Below are 13,967 nucleotides of genomic sequence, written 5' to 3'. Positions count from 1 at the left end.
CTGCTCTTTCTTGCTGCACTTCGTTCCCTTTTCTTCTTCCTCAGTCTTCAGGGAATTGCACCTCAAGATCCTAAACCACAAGCACTTTTCTCTACCCAGAGACTGAGAGGTTGTCACACAGCCATTGAGGACAGGGCGCTGGGGGCCAAAGAGAAACCACAGGGCCAAGGGCAGCTGGACAGTGCTGCTGGGTCCACACTCTGTCCTGAGGAGTCCTCCCCTCTCTCTGTCAGGGAATGTTCCTGATGTTTGGAATACTTTGGCAAGTCCCATAAACAGGCTAAAATCAGATCCTGAGAAAGCAGAGACAAGTTTTGTCAGATACCCCGTTGCTAAAACATGGCTTGTTTTTGAGACAGAGTCTCACTCCGTCACCCAGGCTGGGGTGCAGTGGCGCAATCTTGGTTCACTGCAGCCTCTACCTCCCAGGTTCAAGTGATTCTCCTGCCTCAGCCTCCTGAGTAGCTGGGATTACAGGCACCCACCACCACGCCTGGCTAATTTTTGTATTTTTAGTAGAGATGAGGTTTCACCATGTTGGCCGGGCTGGTCTCGATCTCCTGACCTCAGGTGATCCGCCTGCCTTGAGCTCCCAAAGCGCTGGGATAATAGGCCAGCCACCCTGGCCTGGGATTACAGGAGTGAGCCACTGTGCCCAGCTATTTTTTTATTTTTATTTTTTAAATAATAGAGACAGGCTGGGTGAGGTGGCTCACGCCTGTAATTCCAGCGCTTTGGGAGGTCAAGCTGGGCAGATCACTTGAACTCAAGAGTTTGAGACCAGTCTGGGTAACATGGCAAGACCCCATCTCTACAAAAAATACAAAACTTGGCTGGGCGTGGTGCTGTGTGCCTGTGGTCCCAGCTACGTGGGAGGCTGAGGTGGGAGGATGGCTTAAGCCCAGGAGGTGGAGGTAGCAGTGAGCTGAGATCACACCACTACACTCCAGCCTGGGCAAAAGAGCGAGAAGACCCTGTATCCAAAATATATATATATACACACACACACACATATATAATATATATATAACATATATATATAGAGAGAGAGAGTCTAACTTTGTTGCCCAGGCTGGGCTCAAGTGATCCTGCTGGCTTGGTTTCCCAAAGTGCTGGGATTACGGGTGTAAGCCACTGTGCCTGGCCAAAACATGGCATTTAAAAGAAAGCAAGCACTCTGAGAGATCTTTTTTTGTTGATATGATAGACATGGGGGTGTATGCTTGACCTTGGAATTTAACACACAGTGTAATGTATCGAGTTGCCCACTTTCTGCCCAGCACTGTGTCGAGGCCCAGGATAATGTCAGAGATAGAAGATGAGGCCTCTGCCCTCTAGAACTTACAGTTAGACAAAATGTGGCTGGGCGCGGTGGCTCACACCTGTAATCCCACCACTTTGGGAGGCTGAGGAGGGTGGATCACCTGAGGTTGGGAGTTCAAGACTGGCCTGACCAACATGGAGAAACCCCGTCTCTACTAAAAATATTATAAAAATTAGCCGGGTGTGGTGGCACATGCCTGTAATCGCAGCTAATCGGGAGGCTGAGGCAGGAGAATCGCTTTAACTCGGGAGGTGGAGGTTGCGGTGAGCGAGATGGCGCCATTGCACTCCAGCCTGGGCAACAAGAACGAAACTCCGTCTCAAAAAAAAATACCTGTGTGAAATAGTTAATTAACAATGTAAGTTAAGTTTGAGGTGAAGTGAGTGGTACAGATTTGGAGCTTTTCAGGGATAGTGGGAGGTAGTCTGAGGTCTTGAATGCCAAGCAAGAGGTCTCAGAGCTGATTTTAGGTAGTGAGGAAGCCACCAGTGTGCCAGAATCTGTCATCGTGGGCCAATGATTCTTTCCTAAGACAAGGAGAGTTCCTTTGTTTGTTTTACCATCTGCTTAAGACTGACCTCTTAGGTGTAAGTCTTTTTTTTTTTTTTTTTTTTTGAGATACAGTCTCGCTCTGTCGTTCAGGCTGGAGTGCAGTGGTGCCATCTTTGCTTAGTGCAACCTCCACCTCCCGAGTTCAAGTGATTCTCCTGCCTCAGCCTCCCAAGTAGCTGGGATTACAGGTGCCTGCTGCCACACCCAGCTAATTTTTGTATTTTTAGTAAGGATGGGGTTTCACCATGTTGCCCAGACTGGTCTCGAACTCCTGGTCTCAAATGATCCACCTGCCTCAGCCTCCCAAAGTGCTGGGATTACAGGCGTGAGCTGCTGCGCCCAGCCAGGTGTAACTCTTTGTTTGAAGAACAGCTTACTACTTCTGCCCAGGGAGGGCACCCCTACCCAGCAAGACTGCAGATGGGCAAAGCAAGGTAGTACACATCCTAGGAACCCTCCAGGAAGGGGTTCCTGCCTCCATAAGTGGAGCGCTCACTGGTGGGCCAGCGGCCTGGGGATGCCGGCAAGTGAGTGTTGTCCTCCCTAGGCCCTGGCTTGCCCAGCAGTCAGCCCTGTTGTTTCTGTAGGCCAGTTTTAGCCAGACATGCCCCTACCCCTGTCCTTGACCCTCTGGCAGAGGACATTCCTGGCCCTTCGGTGACACTAGTGGAGTGGTTGCTGACTTGTTCTTTCTAAACTGTTGGGTTCCTTCAGGCAACCCCAGTAGGGCCATGCTAGCTTCTAGAGACAGTTCTGCTCTGAAACCACGGGAAAGAACTGGGAGCACATCATTCTTGCCTTCTTTAAGCTAATGTCTGAGTGGCACAAAAACAAAATGGTGTATAACTCTTAGGGGCTGGTTGCCAGAGGCTGTGCATGTACCCTGGGTGCCCAGATCTAGAGGGGACACCATGCCGTTGGACCCCAGGCTGCCGGGTCACTGAGTTCCTCATTTCTGTAATGAAGTTGCTTGTCTCTATTGCCCCATGTGACCAAGTGCAGGTGGCGACAGTACCAATGCCCAGAACTGCAAAAGAGAGTACTTTTGGTGAGCAAGAATTTCAAGAAACTCCATATTCTTCAGTTTCCTGTTTTCAGCCAGGGGCGAAAACCAAGGTTTGACTCAGAAAAGGAGGGAGAAGTGGGTTTGGTTGGTAGCTTCTTGCTGAACCTGCTGGGAAGGGTTGTGGGTCTTGGGAGGATTTGGGTTCTGGCCTGGGGGCAAGTGTGGCCTCACTGAAGAGCTGAGCCTTTATTGAGCACCTAGCAGGTGCCAAGGCATGAGAATGCAAAGATGCCTTAGGACTGGCTCCTTTTTTTTTTTTTTTTTGGACAGTCTTGGTCTGTTGCCCAGGCTGGAGTGCAGTGGCGTGATCTCGGCTCACTATAACCTCCGCCTCCCGGGTTCAAGTGATTCTGCTGTCTTAGCTTCCTGAGTAACTGGGATCACGCCTGGCTAATTTTTGTATTTTGGGTAGAGACGGGGTTTCACTATGTTGGCCAGGCTGGTCTCGAACTCCTGACCTCAAGTGATCTGCCTGTCTCAGCCTCCCAAAGTGCTGGGATTACAGGTGTGGAGCCACCACGCCTGGCCCTGGCTCCTCTTTAGAAGACCTAATGGTGTTCTCGAGAGGAAGGAAGGAAGGCACATCGGCAATTTTAGTACCATGTGGAAAGCGCCACGAAGCATGTGTGCACAGAGGAGAATTTAGTCAAACTAGGGGATCAAGGCAGGTTTCCTGGAGGAGATACCTCTAAACTGAGTTTGTCAGGTGAAGAAAGGTGCAAGGGAATTCTAGGCAAATGTTTTTTCTGCAGACTATTGAGTGTCTACTATGTGCTTGGTGCTGAAAAGCACAAAAAAGCATGGGAGGCCTACAATAGGAGACTGCATGGCATGTAGAAAGCTGCGAGCAATTTATCACCGCATTCTGGGAAGTAGCAAGAGATCAAACTGGAGAGAGAAGCAGGTCATATATTTTAATATTTATTTATTTATTTATTTATTTATTTATTTATTTATTTAGAGATGGGGTCTTGCTCTGTCACCCAGGCTGGAGTGCAGTGGTATAATCTCGGCTTACGGCAACTTCCACCTCCCAGGTTGAAGTGATTCTCCTGCCTCAGCCTCCCGAGCAGCTGGGATTACAGGCACACACCACCACGCCTGGCTAATTTTCATATTTTTAGTAGAGATGGGGTTTTGCCATGTTGCCCAGGCTGGTCTCGAACTCCTGAGCTCAAATGACCCTTCTGCCTGAGCCTCCCAAAGTGCTGGGATTACAGGCATGAGCCACTGCACCTAGCAAAATATTTTAATTTAATTTGTCTTTATTGTTTTGTTTTAATTTGTCTTTATTGTTTTGTTGGTTGATTGTTTACGCAATGCCGGTCTTGTGTGAGCATCTTAGCTACATTAAAAAAGAAAAGAAAAGAAAATTAGCCTCAGGCTGGGCACGGTGGCTCACGCCTATAATCCCAGCACTTTGGGAGGCTGAGGCGGGCAGATCACCTGAGGTCGGGAGTTCTACCCCGTCTCTACTAAAAATACAAAATTAGCTGGGCGTAGTGGCGCATGCCTGTAATCCCAGCTACTCAGGAGGCTGAGGCAGGAGAACCGCTTGTACCCGGGGGGCTCAAGTTGCAGTGAGCTGAGATCATGCCATTGTACTCCAGCCTGGGTAACAAGAGCAAAACTCCATCTCAAAAAAAAAAAAAATGTAGCCTCAAAACAGGTCTCTGAGGTATATAGACTGCAATTATTCCTGCTTTATTAATGGGATTGTGGCATCCAGAGGACTTAACTAACTTTACAAGATCACAAAGCTAATAAGTGGCAGAGCTAGGATTTGAAGCCAGGTCTGTTGGCTCCAAGGCAAATGTAATAACCAGAAGGCTGGACAGTGAAGAGCTGTAATGTAGGTGCTCACAAGCCACATGAAGAACTTGTGACTTCTTCCTCTCTCTCTTCTCTTTTGGCCCAGGCTGGAGTGCAGTGGCACAATCTCAACTCACTGCAGCCTCGACTTCCCAGGCTCAAGTGATCCTCCCACTTCATCCTCCCCAACTAGCTGAGACTACAGGTGTACACTGTCATGCCCAGCTAATTTTTGTATTTTTTGTAGAGATAGGGTTTTGCCGTGTTGCCTAGGCTGCTCTTGAACTCCTGGGCTCAAGCGATCCACCTGCCTTGGCCTCCCAAAGTGCTGGGATTCCAGGCATGAGCCTTGTAATTTCTTTTCAAAGGTGAGGGAGAACTAGCGAATGATACATTGAGCCAAGAGTAACATGGTGGAAAATGAAACAGACACCATTTCCTCAGGAGCTCCAGGGGGCAGACCCCCCACCCAGCCAGGCTTCACCTCCAAGAGCCCCTCAGTGCTAAAATGGCGTCACCCCGGGACAGGTGACGCTGCTTGCCACCAGTATTCAGACCAGTGTCAACTTCCAGGGAGGGTGTAACCCCTTGGAAACATTGTAAAATTCTCAGGAGTTACAGTTTGGATCTTGTCTCTTTTCCTTGAAAGAGTGTTTTTGCTCTTCTTCCAAGGGGATGAAAGTAGAACCTTCTGTGTTTGTGAGGGGAGAAGAGGATTTTTGTTTGACCTGAAGTTTCTCCTCACTCTGTTTTGTTTGTTTTTGCTTCTTTTTTTTTTTTTCCTTTGAGACAGAGTTTCGCTCTTGTCACCCAGGCTGGAGTGCAGTAGCACAATCTCGGCTCACTGCAATCTCCGCCTCCTGGGTTCAAGTGATTCTCCTGTCTCAGCCTCTCAAGTAGCTGGGATTACAGGTGCCCACCACCACACCCGGCTAATTTTTTGTATTTTTAGTAGAGACGGGGTTTCGCCATGTTGGGCAGGCTGGTCTCGAACTCCTGCCCTCAGGTTATCCACCCGCCTCGGCCTCCCAAAGCGCTGGGATTACAGGCGTGAGCCACTGCGCCTGGCCTCTCCTCACTCTGTTATAAGCCTGTTCCTCACCATAGCTTCAGATTCCCTTTCATGTTTTCTCACCAAGAAGTCTCAAGAAACCAATCCCATGGAGACTGTGACGGAACACCTTCTGTGCTGGAGCTGCGAGTTTGTCTTTGGGTTCTCCACCTGCTGCCCGGCAGTCCGTCAGCCCTGGCCCTCTGGGGACAGAGCGGGCAGGCAGCAGGCCAGGGGCTGTAGTTGGCCCTCCGGGGACAGAGCAGGGAGGGTGGGTTCCCCAGGGTTCCATCCCGTGGAGGGACTCATCTGCACACACCCGCTCCCCCTCCTGACCAAACTGGTGGCTTTTGGGGAGATTTGTATAAAACCCTGAGAAGGACTCATTTCTTGGGTTTGGATATAGAAAACGATGAGAAACCCAATATTTATCAAGGCACTAAATGTATTTCATAGGTTCACATTTCATCCTCACAGTAACACTATGACACAAACATCCCAGTTCCCCACCACCCGCCCCTGCCATATTGCAGCTGGGAAAACCGAGGCTTAAGGCCACATAAGGTGTCCATGGCCACTCAGTCTGTAAATGACATCACCAGGAGGATCTGTCTCTGCAACCTGACTTTGAGTCATTTGTATTCCCATCTGTGTGGGACTCTCCTGCCCACATACTCCTTTCTGCCTCTCATCCTCACCAGAGCCTCAGAAGATGGACTGCACAGGTGCTAGGTTCCCCCACATTATCCATGGGGAAACTGAGGCTCAGGAAGTTAGTGATGGGCCTAAGATCCAGGACCAGGAAACGGTAGCCGGGACCAAGCACCTGGGTGGTCTGGATCTAATTCATCCATTGCGCTTCCCACCCTACTGCACGGCGTCTGTGACTGGATCCACACCCTCCAGAGAGGGGCACTAACATCTCTGAGTGTGACTGCAGAGAGGGCTCCTCATTTGCCTCAGGTTTTGTGGCCACCCGAGGCTGATAGAACATTCACTCACTCTCACCCTCCCATGATAGGGAAGGATTTCCCCTCCCATCAGCAGGGAGACTCAGGGGAACTGCTTTTCTTCCTTTTTTCTTTTCTTTCTTTCTTTCTTTTTTTTTTTTTTTTTGAGACAAGGTCTTGCTCTGTCACCCAGGCTGGAGTGCAGTGGCACACTCACTGCCAGCTTCGACCTCCTGGGTTCAATGTGATCCTCCCACTTCAGCCTCCCAAGTAACTGGGACCAGCTAGGAGCACAGGTGCATGCCACCACACCTGGCTAATTTTTTGTATTTTTTTGTAGCAATGGGGTTTCACCATGTTGCCCAGCTGGTCTGGAACTCCAGAGCTCAAGAGATTCGCCCACCTTGACTTCCCAAAGTGGTGGGATTACAAAGTGCTGGTGTGGTGAGCCACTGCCCCCAGCCCAGGAACTCCTCAGTTTTTGTTTGTCTGTTTTGAGACGGAGTCTTGTTCTGTCGCCCAGGCTGGAGTGCAGTGGCACAATCTCGGCTCACTGCAACCTCCACCTCCCGAGTTCTAGTGATTCTCATGCCTCAGCCTCCTGAGTAGCTGGGACTACAGGTGCACGCCACCACGCCCGGCTAATTTTTGTATTTTTAGTAGAGACGGGGTTTCACCAAGTTGGCCAAGCTTGTCTCAAACTCCTGACCTCAGGTGATCTACCTGCCTCAGCCTCCCAAAGTGCTGAGATTACAGGCATGAGCCACTTAGCCCAGCCAGTAACTGCTTTTCTTTAAGACAAGAGTGGCCCATTTTTCCTGGGAGGGTTGGCTCTTAATAGCTCACTAGAACTGATTATTAAATTTTCAGAAATTTTATGAGCTGTTTATATGAAGCAGCCAATTTAAAAAACTTAAACCTACAATTGAGTTATATTAAAAACAAAGGTAATAGATACTCAAAACTGATCATTTCCTAGTTATTTTACTACATGTCACTGTTATCTGTGCCTTTGAGGTTATTTACTTTTATGTATCAGAATGGTGGAACTACTACATAATGGCATTTACTATATAATGATAGTGGTAAAAAACATGTAATGCTATTATGTGTCTCTTTCCAACCCTGTTTACTGGCATCACATTGGTACCTTAAAATTGGTCATGGTGGGAGTATTTACACCACAGTAATCAGCAAACACTACAAATCAGGGCTATTCCACACACCCTCGCCCCTCCCAGACCTGGTTGTTAAACATTTACTTATCATCACACCACTGGTTAAGGACAGTCTGAGGCTCAAACAGTTAACTGTGAGGTCTTTGCAAAGACCTTCCAGCTTTGTCAAAGATCTGGACTTCCTTCTATATAAGGAGATAGAATGTATTTACTATCATTGGGCCAAATAACCAAGTGATTTACAGCATTTGATTCAGTCCTCTTGAGGCAGGAGGTGGGACTCGGACATGGAACCAAATTAAGGACTAGCTAAAACAGGTAGAGGGGGCAGAAGCAGCTTTCCATAAGACATGTCTGCCAGTGTGCCATGTCAGTTTACCATTGCCATGGCAAAACCTAGGAGTTAACATCCCTTTTTGTGGCAACGACCTGATGACCTGGAAGTTACCACCCTCATCCTGGAAATCTCTGCATAATCCACCCCTTAATTTGCATATAATTAAAAGTAGATATCCATATGAGTGCAGCCCTGTCTCTGTGTTGCTGTTCTGGGCACACTGCCCATGAGTAGCCCTGCTCTGGGAGGAGCAGTACCTCTGCTACTCTGTGCACTGCTGCTTGCTGGCTACCACCACCAGCTTGCCCTGGAATTCTTTCTGGGTGAAGTCAAGAACCCTCCTGGGCTAAGCCCCAGTTTTAGGGCTTGCCTGTCCTGCATCACTCTTGTTTGTCTAACCTTCTATTTGTCAGGTGCTGATATGCAGGATAAAGAACATGAGAAGGCTCAGCCTTGAACTCCAGAGGTACAGGAGGTGGACAGTGTCCCTGGGGGGCCCCACCCATTTCAAGCCCAGGCAGATGCTCAGATGTCAAGGTTCAGTTTAGGTTCAGTACCAAGGAACAGAAGTTGAGTGCTGAAGAGGGATAGTTATGGTGGACTCATGAGTCATAAAAAATGTATCTGAGCCTCAAGGTGGGTGGGTTTAGATCAGTAGTGAAAAGGCCTTCCAGACAGGGGAGAGCACAGTTTGGGCAGGAGTCAAAGTTCATAAAGTCATTTTCTAAACGGTCACTCACCTGGCCGGGCACGGTGGCTCAAGCCTGTAATCCCAGCACTTTGGGAGGCCGAGACGGGTGGATCACGAGGTCAGGAGATCAAGACCATCCTGGCTAACACGGTGAAACCCCGTCTCTACTAAAAAAATACAAAAAAAAAAAAAAAAATTAATTAAAAAAAAAAATAAACAGTCACTCACCTTTCCTGAAAGGTACTCTCCCGGCCAAACGTCCCAAGAGCCCTTCAGCATGACCACAGGGGACAGGTGGGAAAGCATGGCTGACTCCTCACCATGCACCACTGAAATCTTGAGTTCTGGTCCCAGCCTTGCTGCTAAGTAGCTGTGTGATCTGGGGCAAGTCATACCCTATCCCCAGCCCCCACAATGGCCCTCAGTTTCTTTATCTTCAAAATGAAGGTTTAGACAGGACACAGTGGCTCACATCTGTAATCCCAGAAATTTGGGAGGTCAAGGTAGAAGGATCACTAGGGGCCATGAATTTGAGACCAGCCTGGGCAACATAAAAAGATCCCCATCTCTTCAAAAAACTTAAAAATTAGCCAGAGTGGTGGCACACGCCTGTAGTCCCAGCTACCCAGGGAGCTGAGTCTGGAAGATCTCTTGAGCCCAGGAGTTCCAGACTGCAGTGAGCCATGATTGTACCACTGCACTCCAGCCTGGGTGACAGGGTGAGACCCTGTCTCAAAAAAAAATGAAGTCCATAGGAGAGTCTGTGGGCAGCTGACCCCAGCCCCCATCACAAGCAGCCTGGGAGAGATGCTGACACCACAGTGAGCCCAAGGGAAAGGCTATACTGGAGGTTGTCCCCTTCCCTCTCATGGTTCCTCTGCCACTATCAGCTGGGTGCTGGATTGAGTCAAGCTATCCTCAGCTCAAAGCAGAGGGGAATAAGATTGGCTGGAGAAAAGTTAAGTATTTCAGATTTGTTCAGAATTTGAAAGGCTTATTTATTTATTATTTATTATTATAATTTTTGAGATGGCATCTCTCTCACTCTGTCACCCAATTGTAGTGCAGTGGCACAATCTCGGCTTACTGCAGCTTCCACCTCCTGGGTTCAAGTGACTCTCCCATCTCAGCCTCCTGAGTAGCTGGAACTACAGGTGTGCGCCACCATGCCCAGCTAGAAATGGGGTTTCACCATGTTGGCCAGGCTGGTCTCAAACTCCTGAGCTCAAGTGATCTGTCCACCTTGGCCTCCCATAGTGTTAGGATTACAGGTGTGAGCCACTGTGCTTGGCCTGAAAGGCATTTTGTGGACTAGTGATGAACAGATAAGCAATTAGCAGAAGGTCTGTGTCCTCTGTGGAAGTGGTGGGTGAGTTTAACTGCGATGGAAAACATCCCAAGTTTGCAAGAATCTCATACAATGTCACTTGAGAACTCTGGGGGGCGGGTGCACGTCAGTGTGTACAAGATTCACCTGGATAGCCTGGAAAATGCAGATTTCCAGGCCCTGCTCCCAGAGTGTACACAATGCATGAAAGATAGGGACCAGAGTCTGTGTTTTTTTTTTTTTTTTTTTTTTTTTTTTTTTTTTTTTTTTTTTTTTTTTTTTTTGAGACGGAGTCTCGCTCTGTCGCCCAGGCTGGAGTGCAGTGGCCGGATCTCAGCTCACTGCAAGCTCCGCCTCCCGGGTTTACGCCATTCTCCTGCCTCAGCCTCCCAAGTAGCTGGGACTACAGGCACCCGCCAACTCGCCCGGCTAGTTTTTTGTATTTTTTAGTAGAGACGGGGTTTCGCCGTGTTAGCCAGGATGGTCTCGATCTCCTGACCTCGCGATCCACCCATCTCGGCCTCCCAAAGTGCTGGGATTACAGGCTTGAGCCACCGCGCCCGGCCCAGAGTCTGTGTTTTTAAGTAAGTTTCTCAGATGAGTCTGGCTCAAGGGGTCTGTGAGCCACACTTTGACAGATACTGACCTGGTGCATATTACATCTATCTATACCCATTTGTCTGTAGGTTCCCATGTATCTTCATCTCTCTCTCTGTCTCTCACTCTCCCACCCACACACATATCCACTCTTTCATTCTCCAACTAATGAACCAGAACGTTGAATGGCAGGAAAATGAAAGACTAATCCTTCTTCTTCTTTCTTTTTCTTTAGAGATTGGGTCTTGCTCTAGGATGCAGTGCAGTGGCGCGATCTCAGATCACTGCAGCCTCGGCCTCCTGGGGTCCAGCAATCCTCCCACCTCAGCTTCCTGAGTAGCTGAGACTACAGGTGTGCCACTATGCCTGGGTAATTTTTTTTTTTTTTTTAATTTTTCTAGAAACAGGGTCTCACTGTTGCCCAGGCTGCTCTCGAACTCCTGGGCCCAAAGTGCTGGAATTCCAGGCATGAGCCACCACACCTGGCCTCCTACAGGCTCTTTAGCAAAGTCCCAGGGTAAGTGGCACATGAAGGCCAAGACCGAGTTAGGGGATAGTAGGGAATGGTCCACTGCCACCTGATTAACAAAGCTCTTTATAAGGAAGAAGGTAGTGCTGTAATTGAAAACTGTGTCTCGCTCCCTATAGGGACTTCTCTCTAAGACCTAAGCTAGGCAGGGGATCAGCCATGCTCTGCTGAGGTCCTTCTCTCTAGTCAGAGGGGAAGGACTGGGCTGTTGATGGATGATCTGACCCTGGTCTGGCTGGCACCAGGGAGTTGGGGATGGGGCCTCTCTCTAGGCTAAAAGGGTCAGTTTCTTCTGGGATGTCTGAGGATATTCATGTGCAGACCGGCCAATGACCAAGGTTTAAATATACCAGTTTCAAGATAGAAAGGAGTCAGGGCTCCATTTTCTAATGAGGAAGCTTTTACAGACTTCCTGGGGTTTTTGAGTGGGGAGAAGGAGGCAGAACCCATGCGCTGCTGCAGAAGACAGCTGTAGAAGCCCTTACCTGACAGAGTTTACCCCAGGGAAGGATGAGGAAAGGGGGACCCGCCAGTCTTGGTCTTTGCAGACCAAGACAGAGGGATGGCAATGGCAAGTCCAGTCTGTGGGTCACATACACTCCCCCAAGGTCAAACCTGTGAGGTAACATGCAGTGAAACCTGTTTGGACCCAAACAAGCAACATTTTTGCCCTACTTTCTTGTTTTTCTTTTTTTTTTTGAGACGGAGTCTCGCTCTGTGGTTCAGGCTGGAGTGCAGTGGTGCGATCTCAGCTCGTTGCAAGCTCTGCCTCCTGGGTTCACGCCATTCTCCTGCCTCAGCCTCCCAAGTAGCTGGGACTACAGGTGCCCATCACGCCTGGCTAATTTTTTTGTATTTTTAGTAGAGACGGGGTTTCACCGTGTTAGCTAGGATGGTATCGATCTCCTAACCTCATGATCCACCTGCCTCAGCCTCCCAAAGTGCTGGGATTACAGGCGTAAGCCACCGTGCCCAGCCTGCCCTACTTTCAAATATAAGCTTAAGCCAGGCTTGGTGGCTCACACCTGTAATTCCAGCACTTTGGGAGGCTGATGTGGGATCATTTGAGGTCAGGAGTTCGAGACCAGCCTGGCCAACATGGCAAAAGCCCATCTCTACTAAAAATACAAAAATTAGCCAGGCGTGGTGGCAGGTGCCTATAATCCAGCTACTTGGGAGGCTGAGGCAGCAGAATCGCTTAAGGGAGGTGGAGGTTGTAGTGAGCTGAGATCGTGCCATTGCAGTCCAGCCTGGGCAACAGAGCAAGAGTCTGTCTCAAAAAACAAAAACAAAAACAAAAAACAAACACACACACACACAGAAAACAAAACATAAACTCAATCCTACCACTTCTCACTGTTTCCACTGCTGTAGCCATGGTTTAACTCATCAACATCTGGTTTTCCTGGACCAGCACAACAGCCTCCTTCCTAACTGTTCTCCCTGCTCCCACTCCCATCCCTTAGCAGGACATTCTCCACACAGCAACTACGGTGATCTTTTATAAATACAAAGCAGCCGGGCACAATGGCTCATGCCTATAATTCAAACACTTTGGGAGGCTGAGGTGGGAGAAGTGCGTGAGCTTAGGAGTTTGAGACCAGCCTAGTAAACACAGCGAGACCCCATCTCTACAAAAAGTAAAACATTAGCCAGGTGTCATGATGTGCGCCTGTAGTCCTAGTTACTCGGGATGCTGAGGTAGGAGGATTACTTGAGCCTGGGAGGTTGAAGCTGCAGTGAGCCATGATTGTGCCACTGTAGTCAGCCTGGGCCACAGAGTAAGTGAGGAAGCTTTTACAGACTTCCTGGGGTTTTTGAGTGGGGAGAAGGAGGCGGAACCCACGTGCTGCTGCAGAAGACAGCTGTAGAAGCCCTTACCTGGCAGTGTTTACCCCAGGGAAGGATGAGGTCACTCAAAAAATAAAACAAACAACACCCCCCCCCCCCCAACAAAAACGAAACAAAAAACAGGCTGGGGGCAGTGGCTCATGTCTATAATCCCAGCACTTTGGGAGGCTGAGATGGGTGGATCACCTGAGGTCAGGAGTTCGAGACCAGCCTGACCAACATGGCAAAACCTTGTCTCTACTAAAAATACAAAATTAGCTGGGCGTGGTGGCACGCGCCTGTAATCCCAGCTATTCGAGAGGCTGAGGCAGGAGAATCACTTGAACTCAGGAAGCAGGGTTTGCAGTGAGCCAAGATCGCGCCATTGCACTCCAGCCTGGGCAACAAGAGTGAAACTCCATCTCAAACAAAAACAAAAACAGGCCGGGCGCGGTGGCTCAAGCCTGTAATCCCAGCACTTTGGGAGGCCGAGACGGGTGGATCACGAGGTCAGGAGATCGAGACCATCCTGGCTAACATGGTGAAACCCCGTCTCTACTAAAAATACAAAAAACTAGCCGGGCGAGGTGGCGGGTGCCTGTAGTCCCAGCTACTTCGGAGGCTGAGGCAGGAGAATGGCGTAAACCCAGGAGGCGGAGCTTGCAGTGAGCTGAGGTCCGGCCACTGCACTCCAGCCCGGGCGACAGAGCAAGACTCCGTCTC

The sequence above is a fragment of the Rhinopithecus roxellana genome, chromosome 11 (genome assembly GCF_007565055.1).
Source record: "Rhinopithecus roxellana isolate Shanxi Qingling chromosome 11, ASM756505v1, whole genome shotgun sequence".
NCBI lineage: Eukaryota > Metazoa > Chordata > Mammalia > Primates > Cercopithecidae > Rhinopithecus > Rhinopithecus roxellana.
Note: the sequence above shows the minus strand (reverse complement) of the source record.